Genomic DNA, 10,724 nt, shown 5'->3' on the forward strand with positions numbered 1-10,724 from the left:
ACACAGCTGCAGTTTTCATTCTTTGCAAACAAATTAAACTTTTTGCTGCCGGTGACTTGTCCTCAATGTTCCACTATGGGGGAAGTTCCTTCACTGACTGCGCAGGCGCAAACTTCCCGACGGAAATCTCCGAACCTCGCCCGGCATCCAGGCTCATTCTTTAACATCCCCGTGGATTGGAGGATGTTAAAAAAAGAGCCAGGAGGCCGAGCGAGCGAAGCGAGCCGTCCGAGCGCAGCGAGGACGTGAGGCCGACTGGCCACTTTCCTCTAAGTCCACGTCGCCCTGGATGCCGGCCGCCGTTCGAGGATTTCCGTCAGCAAGTTTGCACCTGCGCAGTGCTTGAAGGAACTTTCCCGATAGCTGGAACCATCTCTGCGCATCAGTTCGCGCATGCGCTGGAACTTCCATGATACATGGAACCAGCACGGCAGATCACCGGAGCCAGTTTTTCACAGGTTTAAAAGAAAAATTAGGCCTGAAGATTACATAAAACCCCAAAACATTAGATACATAACATTTTATGAAATCAGACACCCTAGAGAATAAAATAGTGGTAGTTCCAATAAGGGCCGCCATCAGGGGGGTACAGGCAGTATACCTGTAAGGGGCCCGGGGGGCCCCAGATGGCAACTCCCCTTTTTTTTTCTTTTTTTTAATAAAAAAAATATATATTTTTTTTAATATATTTTTATTTTATTAAAGGGACATTTTTTTTTTTTTTTTTTAGGGGTCCAGAGGTCCCCAGGGGCCCGGAGATCCCCAGGGCCCTGGATGACAACCCCCCTTTTTTTAAAAAAATTTAAAATTTCTTTTATTTTTTATATATATATTATGTTATTATTAAAGGGCCCCCGGATGGCAACCCCCCTTTTTTTATAAAACAATTGTTTTTCTTTTTTAAATTATTTTATTTCTTTTATATAATATATATATTTTATTAAAGGGCTCAGAGGTCCCCAGGGCCCCATGTCGCAAACCCCCTTTTTTTTTTTTTTTTTTTTTATTAAAGGGCCCAGAGGTCCCCAGGGCCCTGGATGGCAACCCCCCCTTTTTTTATAAATGTTTATGTTTATTTTTTTTATATTTTTTTATTTATTTATTTTTTATTAAAGGGCCCAGAGGTTTCTTTTTTTTTTATTAAAGGGCCCAGAGATCCCGGATGGCAACCCCCCTTTTTTTGTAATTTCCTTTTCTAAAAAAAAAAAAATTGTGTATGTATATATATATATTTTTTTTTATTAAAGGGCCCAGAGGGCCCCAGATGGCAACCACCCTTTTTAAAAATAAATACATTTAAATATATATTTTTTATATATATATTTTTTTTTCTTTTTATTAAAGGGCCCAGCCAGAGGTCCCCAGGGCCCCGGATGGCTACCCCCCTTTTTTATATATATTTTTCTTTATTTCTTATTTTTTTGTAAAGGGCCCCCCCCCCCTGCTTCTCAATTCGTGGCAGCCTCCCCGCTTCTCAATTTCAGGCGGCAGCCCCCCCCCCCCCCCCCGGTTCTCTTCTCCAGGGGGCCCATGCCTGAAGCTGTGTAAGGGGCCCTATAATTCCTGATTGCGGCCCTGGTTCCAATTGTTGTTACTTGGACAAGAGGCTAGGAAACGCAACATTAAGGCCCCTTTCACACAAAGGCATATTTCAGGCGTTTTAGCGCATAAATAACACCTGAAATCATCCTGCCCCAGCATTCTCAATGGTGATGCGCTGGCAGGAAAAAATACTCCTACAAGCAGCATCTAAGGAGCGGTGTGTATACCGTTCCTTCACTGCTCCTTCCCATTGAAATCAATAGGACAGCGCGGCTATACCGCCTGCAAACCGCGGCTGTAGCCACAGTATTAACCCTTTTTCGGCCGCTAGCGGGGGTTAAAACCGCACCGCTAGCACCCAAATATTGCGGTAAATACGACGGTATAGCGGCGCTAAGAATCGTGCCCAGTGTGAAAGGGGCCTAAAGGGGTTTTAAAGGTTAGTGTTTTTTTTCACCTTAAAGTGGAGGTTCACCCGGAAATGTACATTTTTAACATTAGATTGAGGCTCATTTTGTCAAGGGGAGTTTTTTTTTAAAACGAAGCAGTACTTACCGTTTTAGAGAGCGATCTTCTCCGCCGCTTCCGGCTATGGGCTGCGGGACTGGGCGTTCCTATTTGATTGACAGGCTTCCGACGGTCGCATCCATCGCGTCAGGATTTTCCGAAAGTAGCCGAACGTTGGTGCGCAGGCGCCGTATAGAGCCGCACCGACGTTCGGCTTCTTTCGGCTACTCGTGACGCGATGTATGCGACCGTCGGAAGCCTGTCGGAAGACTGTCAATCAAATAGGAACGCCCAGTCCCCGAAGACCATACTCGGAAGCGGCGGAGAAGATCGCTCTCTAAAACGGTAAGTAAAGCTTCGTTTTTAACCACTTGCTGACGGCCGTACGACTTTGTACGGCCTCAGCGCGGCTCCCAATCTCTAACAGGCCGTCTTTTTACGGCCGCCCCTTTGCACGTTCCCCGCGCGCGCTCCCGAGCGCGCAGCGGGGAACTGCTGTGCTGGCCGTGTCCCTTGGACACAGCCAGTCACAGATCGCCGTGAACGGCCAATCGGAGCGGCCGTTTCCTAGGCGATCTGTGCGGCCAATGAGAGATGATCTCATATGTTTACATATGAGATCATCTCTCATTCCCGGCTCTCGCAGACAGCGGTGCTGTCAGGGGAGAGAGGAGACGGATCTGTGTCTCTTGTACATAGAGACACAGATCGGTCACCCCCCTTCCCCCACAGTTAGAACACTAATTAGGGTACATATTTAACCCCTTCCTCACCCCCAAGTGTTAACTCCTTCCCTGCCAGTCACATTTATACAGTAATTAGTGCATATTTATAGCACTGATTGCAGTATAAATGTGAATGGCGCCAAAAATGTGTCAAAAGTGTCCAATGTGTCCGCCATAACGTCGCAGTCCCAATAAAAAATCGCAGATCGCCGCCATTACTAGAAAAAAAAAAATAAATAATAATAATTCTGTCCCTTATTTTGTAGGCGCTATAACTTTTGCGCAAACCAGTCGCTTATTGCGATTTTTTTTTTTTTTTTTACTAAAAATATGTAGAATACGTATCGGCCTAGACTGAGGATAAAAAAAAAAACGTAAAAAAAAAATTGAGCTATTTATTATAGCAACAAGTAAAAAAATGTTACTCTTACTTTCAGGTCAAAGTTTTTCTTGTTCCTGTTGACTCTGGAGTTCGAGGTGGCTTTAGCCTGCTCGTAAGCTATCTTCAGGCTCCTCCGCAGCCTATCCACATACCCTCTATGGGAGGTCTCTGATGTGTGATCCAAGGAGGAACCAAAAGCCAGGTCGACTGGTAATCGGGCTTCACGGCCGAACATCAATCTGTAAGGTGAATACCCAGTGGCGTCACTTTTGGTACTGTTGTAGGCATGAACCAGTGCAGTAATGTGTTTACTCCAATGGGGTTTCTGTTCCGCAGTCAACGTCCCCAACATATTCAGGAGAGTCCTGTTGAACCTTTCCGGTTGAGGGTCCCCTTGTGGGTGATAAGGAGTAGTCCTGGACTTTTGTATGCCTAGTAGATCCAACAGTCTTTTTATTAATTTGCTCTCAAAGTCCCTTCCTTGGTCCGAATGTATCCGTTGAGGTAAGCCATAATGGACGAAGAACTTTTCCACGAGAGTCTTTGCTACTGTGGTTGCTTGCTGGTCTCTAGTAGGAAATGCTTGGGCATAACGGGTAAAGTGATCTGTTACCACCAAGATGTCCCCCTGCCCACTCAGATCGGATTCCAAACAAAGAAAGTCTATGCAGACCAGGTCCATTGGTCCCTGGCTCTCCAAATGGCCCATTGGGGCAGCCCTCTGGGGCAATGTCTTTCGTTGTATACACCTGAGGCAGGAATGACAGTAACTCTCCACTTCTTTCCTCATGTGAGGCCAGTAGAACCTGTCCCTTACTAGTTGGAAAGTCCTCTCGGCTCCCAAATGACCATGATGATCGTGTAAAGCAATCAGTACCCTCTCTCTGTGCTTTTCCGGCAGGAGCAGCTGCCACTTTGCTTCTGGATCATCAGAGGGGCCCCTTCGGTAGACCACCCCTTGTTGCAACTGCAACCGATCCCATTCTTTCAGTATCAGCTGGGCTTCCTTCTTGGGGCTCTTCTGCAGCACATCAGACTGTTGATGTTCCAATGCCTTCAGCACCAGCCCACACAGTGGATCTTCCTCCTGATCTCTCCTGAGATCCTTTCTGGATAGCTTGGGGAGACCCTCTTGTACAACCTGGGAGACGTTGCAATAGCACCTGGGTACTCCCGCTGAGGATACTCCCACTTCTTCAGCTCTGGCCCCACCTCTACCATGTAGACTTGTCCCTTCACAAAGGGCTCTTACCCCCTCTGGAGTAAGTTGAGTCCAGTCTTCTGATGGATTTCGGGGGTCATGAGGCCTTCTTGATAGAGCATCCGCATCTCGATTACCAACCCCTGGTCTGTACTTCAGGCTGAAGGTAAATGCCGAGAGAGCAGCTAGCCACCTGTGACCGGTGGCGTCCAGCTTTGCAGTGGTGAGCAGGTATGTGAGGGGGTTGTTGTCCGTCTTTACCACGAATTCAGCCCCATAAAGGTAATCCTTCAACTTGTCTACCACTGCCCACTTCAGAGCCAGAAATTCAAGCTTGTGAGTCGGATAGTTTCTTTCGGCAGGAATCAAACTTCTGCTCACATAGGCGATCGGCTGCAGATGCCCTTCATGCTCTTGATAGAGCACTCCTCCCAGTCCGTCATGGCTGGCATCCACATGCAACTCGTATGGTTTGGCAGGGTCTGCATAGGCCAAAACCGGAGCAGTGGTAAGGCTCCACTTCAATTGTCTGAAGGCTTCCTCACATCCTGGAGTCCACTGGTCCTGGATGGACTCTTTCTTCCTTCTGGGCCCTTCTTTTGGCTTCCTTGACTGATCTGGGCTTACACTAACTTCTTCCTGTTTCTTCAGGAGCTCAGTGAGTGGGTGGGCTATTTTAGCGAACCCCTCCACGAACCTTCTGTAGTACGAACAGAAACCTAAGAATGACCTGAGTTCAGTCACGTTGGTGGGCCTTGGCCAAGAAGTGACAGCTTCTAACTTCTTGGGATCGGTTGCCACTCCCTCTTCAGACACAATGTGTCCCAGGTAATTCACTGAGGGCTGGTAGAACTGGCATTTTTCCATAGAGAGCTTCAGACCTTCATCATGAAGTCTCTTCAGGACCTTCTCCAGGCGTTCTTCGTGCTCTTCCAACGTTCTTCCAAATACTATGACGTCATCCAGGTAAACTAGTACTTCAAGTAGGTTCATGTCACCCACTGTTTTTTCCATCAACCTCTGGAACGTTGCTGGGGCCCCAGACAGGCCTTGCGGCATTCGGTTGAACTCAAAGAATCCGACTGGGGTGATAAAAGCGGTCTTCTCTTTGTCTTCAGGGCACATGGGGATCTGATAATACCCACTCTTTAAGTCCAGCACACTGAACCACTTTGCTCCCGACAGGCTCTGCAGAGCATCCTCTATCCGAGGTGTGGTGTACTGGTCAGGAATGGTCCTCCGGTTCAGGGTCCTGTAATCGATACATAGGCGTAGGGACCCGTTCTTCTTCCTGACCACCACTATTGGGGAGGCATAAGGACTCCTGGACTCCCGGATAATGCCAGTCCTCTTGAGTTCAGCCAGTTGTTCCCTCAAATCTTCCAGATCTCCCAATGGGATTCGCCTAACCCTTTCACGAAACGGCTTGTCTTCCTCCAGTCGAATTCGGTGGGTGGCACTCTTTGCCAAACCCACATCAAATTCACTTTTTGAGAAAGCTGCCCTCCATCTCAGAAGTTGGGCTTTAGCTCTTTCTCTCCATGCAGGAGTAAGAGGCGTATTCTTTGGGCAGAATTCTTCTACAGGGATTTCTGCTGCTGGTCCTTCCGTCGAACCACATGCTGCGACTGGAGTTGCTGGGCTGACCTGTCCTAACAGTAGTCTGGCTGGCACCCTAACTGGCACAGCTGCTGTGTTGCGGACACTGACTGGAACTTTGCCGTGAGTCCTCTTCAATGCCCTGGTGGGCAATACTTCAGGGATAAGTTCTAACCCCTTTTTTTCTTCCTGGCTTGTATTTTCAAGGACAATGAAAGGACCTGGTTTTTTCCAGCTTAACTTGACGGAGGCTCTCAGGCAGACTACTTCACCTGGCTGGACTAACCTCTTTTCCCTATCCAGGAGCCAGATTTTTCCCACTCCCTCTTCAGGAACCTCTTCCTCCTGTCTAAGGTCTCGGTATGTCTGGGCCAACATTGGATGTATTTTAGTGGGGAGGGTCCCCTTCTGCAGCACAAGCGGTGCAAGTAGCCTCCTCACCAAGTCAGTGTTCATCCCAATGATGAGGGAATTTTTGTCAGCCCCTGGGGGACGAGGGCACACTATGGCCAAGGTGTCAAAAGTCTCAGCCTCTCCTGCTGTACTTGGGTCGAAGGTGAGTCTGACCGGCAGGTAACCATCATATGGGAAGTTCTGGGTGCCTAATCCCCATATCTCTAGTTCCTCCAATTTCTGTAACGGCAGGTGCTTGAGATGTCTGTCATAGAAATCCCTGTAGAGCAAGGTTACTTGGGCTCCAGTGTCCAGCAGGGCTTTCGTATAAATCTCCTCTACTTGGATGGGAACAATTGGGGAGGGTCCCACTAGCTTGGGGGGAAATCCACTGATTGCAGTACCTTTGACCTGCCTGGTGGCTTGCACCTTCGCCTTTGGTTTTGGGGGTCTCTCTCTTTTCCCTCCTGGCTTGTTGGTGACCTCAGTGGTCAGGGGTATATGAGTCGGTGTGGAGTTCGCTATTGCGACCGGGCGCCCAGTTGACTCCTTCACTGGGGCCCTCTGAAGTTTTTCCCCCAGTTGTTTGGATTTTGTTTCAGTTACTGGGCTTGGGCACACTCGCCTGAGATGTCCTACTCCTCCACATTTGAAGCAGACTCTCTGTGTTTGTTTCATAGGATGATTAATGGTAGGAGTCTCTGGAGCCTTGAGTGGCAGGACTTCTTCTGTCTGGGGTTTCACCAGACGAATCATCAACATGGTCATCATCTCCAGTATTTCTTTCTGGGTTTGGAACAGCTTCTCCAGTTCAGTCTGACCTACGGGTAGGTGGTGAATAGGTGAAAGCCATGATCCCTGTTCAGCGCTTGTTGCCAATACATTAAGTTCCTGAGTGTCTGAGGGGACACCTATCTGCTGTATTTTAGCACTTGTGGTGCTAGGAGGTTGAAGTTTCCCCTGTTTTTGGTCCCTCTCAATCTCCATTTTATCCGCTTCATTCACTTTCTCAATGAGGACCTCATCCGGAGTTGAGGGATCTTCCAAATACTGCTTCAGTTGTAGCTTGATATAGTCACTCCTCAATCCCGTAGTCACAGATCTCCTAAATTTCCTCTTAACTAGCTCGGCTCCAAAATGCTCTCCATTTCCTTCTTCCTTTGATGTGAACAGCAGGCGGTCCTTGAGCTCAATGGCCCGAAATAGGAAGTTCTGAGGAGTCTCTCTATTATCCTGTGTCATATTTATCAGTCGATAAAACAGCTCAGTGGCATCTTCCTCCTCATAATAGCTTTTCAGTATCCTCTTTAGCTGGTTCAAGGTCAATCCACTCTTCCTCTCCAACATGCCCCTAACACTTGAACCTGGGCTGATGGCATGGATTACAGCCTCTCTAATTTCCAATTCCAGATATCCTTTCTGTAGCCCCAACTCTATTTGGTGTAGGAGGCTGGTGTAGGACAGTTTGTCCTTCTGCCCTCTTTCTCCTATCTGGCCGTCAATGTGGAAATCCTTCCGGATGGTTACTTCCTGCAAGCGGCCCTGGGTGCGTTTCTTCAGTACCTTCCCAGTGTTGGGCGTTATCTGGCCATCTTTCTGGTCCTCCAATACGACACGTAACCCATTAATGCGTTCAGCTATCATACTGGAGGTCTCCTGAAACCTCTCCTGTATGTTACAGTACTGTCGCTTCAGATCAGCCAGCTGTCGTTCTGCCAGTGATTTAACAGCAGCCTCTGCTTTCCTTTCTAAAGGTTCTAACTGCTTTTGACTGGGAGAGCGCCCTTCATGTTTGCTGGGGTGTGTCAGATGGAACTCTGACTTTTCGGACAATTTTATACTGGCACCGTGGAAGTTTTCAGGGACATCCCGTTCCCACTCTATCAGTGCATAGGTGCAGTCGGTCCCAGGATCGGGTTTCACTGCGACCACGTAAGCCTTTCTGTCCGGGGACAATGCTTGTACCACCTCTTTAATTTGTTTCTTTCCCCAGTCGCTCCCTGGAAGTTCAATGACCACGCTCGCTTCTGAGCGTGTCCCTTCTGCTTCGCACCATTGGACTACTTTGATGGGGTCCATGATAGTGTGAAGGGGCGGGCTTGCTTGTAGAGTGACAGGAATCCCGGACGAGCCCCCACGTGTAGCACTGACCCCCGAAGGAGCTGCTGGTTTAATTTGGGCCTGCACTCTACTAATAAACCCCACTAACTTGGCTCAATCCCCTTGGCACAGCTGTGATGCAATGCAATACAATACAATGTAAGACAATACAAAATACCTGTATTATAACCCCAGGATCCACTGACTGCATTTGGAGTGAGAAAAACAGTACGCCACAACAACTGGATACTTAACCAGAGATATATTTTTATCAAAATAAGTGATTACAGTAATTGTGCTGTCATCCCAACGTAAGACGACAGCACAATTGATTTAAACATAAGCTATTTGAAAACAGTATACATAAACATTTTATACCTGGGAGCTCCCCCTACTTTATTAGCTATGCGTGAGATCTCACTTAAAGTACTTGGTCTTGGATCTTCTTTTCTTCGCTAGCTAAAGTGATTTGTAATCCACAGTTTTGATGAGTCAAATTGAAGTGAAAATGCTCCTGGTGTAACTGCAACAACTATTTTAAAATCGCTTGAAATGTCAAATTAAATAGGCCTTTAGCTTTCTCAGTTTCAGTTCCTCTGCTCCTCTGTGGAACTATAAATCTCAGTGAGGCCTGTATATGAGTCTAACTGTGTGTAAACTTAGCAAACTGTGGGTCGTGACCCGCTCACCCACTGGATCGGAGCTCCGGGTAGTAACTTTTGTTCAGGGTCCTGTGACTGCAACTTGCTTCTCCGTCAGCTCTGTTTAGCTCCGCTGGATGGATCCGGTTCTCTGATGCTCGGATGAGTGTCTCTCGGTCTCTGCAATCCGGCCACTGTCCTCTAGCTCTCCGAGCTCAGCCTTTTGCTCCCCAGCAGCTCGGCATCCACCTCCAGAAGGCTTTTGTTTACACTCCTGTCTCCCCTCGTCTCCAAGGCAACCAAAATCCTCAACCCAAAACATCTCTCTGCATTACCAGTATTTGGGTCTCTCCTCGTCTCCAAGGCAACCAAAATACTAAACAAATCATCTCTCTGCATTACCAGTATTTGGTCACTAGATGGCTCCAAATACTTAAACATAGCAATGTCCATAGACGTTGCATTAAAGTATGCAAACACACATCAATATACAAGAATGTCAGCGCTACATACTCCCCCTACTTTATCTCTTTGGTCCTCCAAAGAGGTTCAAATTGCTAACTCTATTCTGCATTTTAGCCTCTATACGGTTATACAATACAGACAGAGGAGCTTCCCACCAATTGTCATATGATGGGGAGCTATCCTGTGCACTCACAGCTGATACTACTGTGTCTGGTACAGATGTGCCAAGGGGTGAGGTGGGGTTGTCCCTTACTGAATCAAAAGTAGAGGGACCAGACAGTTCAAGGTTTCTTTTGCTGACAAATTGAGATGCTTCAGAGCATTCGCCCAATGTATCATAAGTCAGTCTGCGTGGTGGGCAAATGTCTCTCTTTGCTCTTTGCACTTTCGGGGTATCCATTCCTTTTTGACAAATGTCGTCATCCCTCCTCTCAGTGACTAAAAATGGAGAGTAAATAAGAGTACTGGGCTCTTCTGCAAGATGAGTTGCCGGCACAAATTCTGGGGCCTCTGCCCTGAGAGTTCCGTTATTATCCTCTTCTACTTCTGAAGAGATATCAGCATCTGTTTCTGAAGTTTCCGGAGGCCACAGCCAACTCATCTCCACTTCCTCATCTTCATCTGTAGAGGGTGCAGGCTGAGATCTGGTTATTGGCCTACACACATCGGTGGATGTGGATGGGAATTCCTCCTCTGTGCTTATCCTGACTGCCTCAGTGAGAGGTAAAAGGTGATTCCGATGCCAGGTTTTTATTGGCCCAGTGTTTCCTTCTGGCTTGATTTCATACACTGGGAGCCCTGGAAGCTTCCTACACACAACATAAGGCTGTGATCTCCAACGATCAGCCAACTTATGCTTGCCTGGGATGCCTAGATTCCTCAGCAAAACCCGGTCACCTGGTTGAAGATCCTGAACTCTTACTTTCAGGTCAAAGTTTTTCTTGTTCCTGTTGACTCTGGAGTTCGAGGTGGCTTTAGCCTGCTCGTAAGCTATCTTCAGGCTCCTCCGCAGCCTATCCACATACCCTCTATGGGAGGTCTCTGATGTGTGATCCAAGGAGGAACCAAAAGCCAGGTCGACTGGTAATCGGGCTTCACGGCCGAACATCAATCTGTAAGGTGAATACCCAGTGGCGTCACTTTTGGTACTGTTGTAGGCATGAACCAGT

Source organism: Rana temporaria, chromosome 7 (genome assembly GCF_905171775.1).
Source record: "Rana temporaria chromosome 7, aRanTem1.1, whole genome shotgun sequence".
Lineage (NCBI taxonomy): Eukaryota > Metazoa > Chordata > Amphibia > Anura > Ranidae > Rana > Rana temporaria.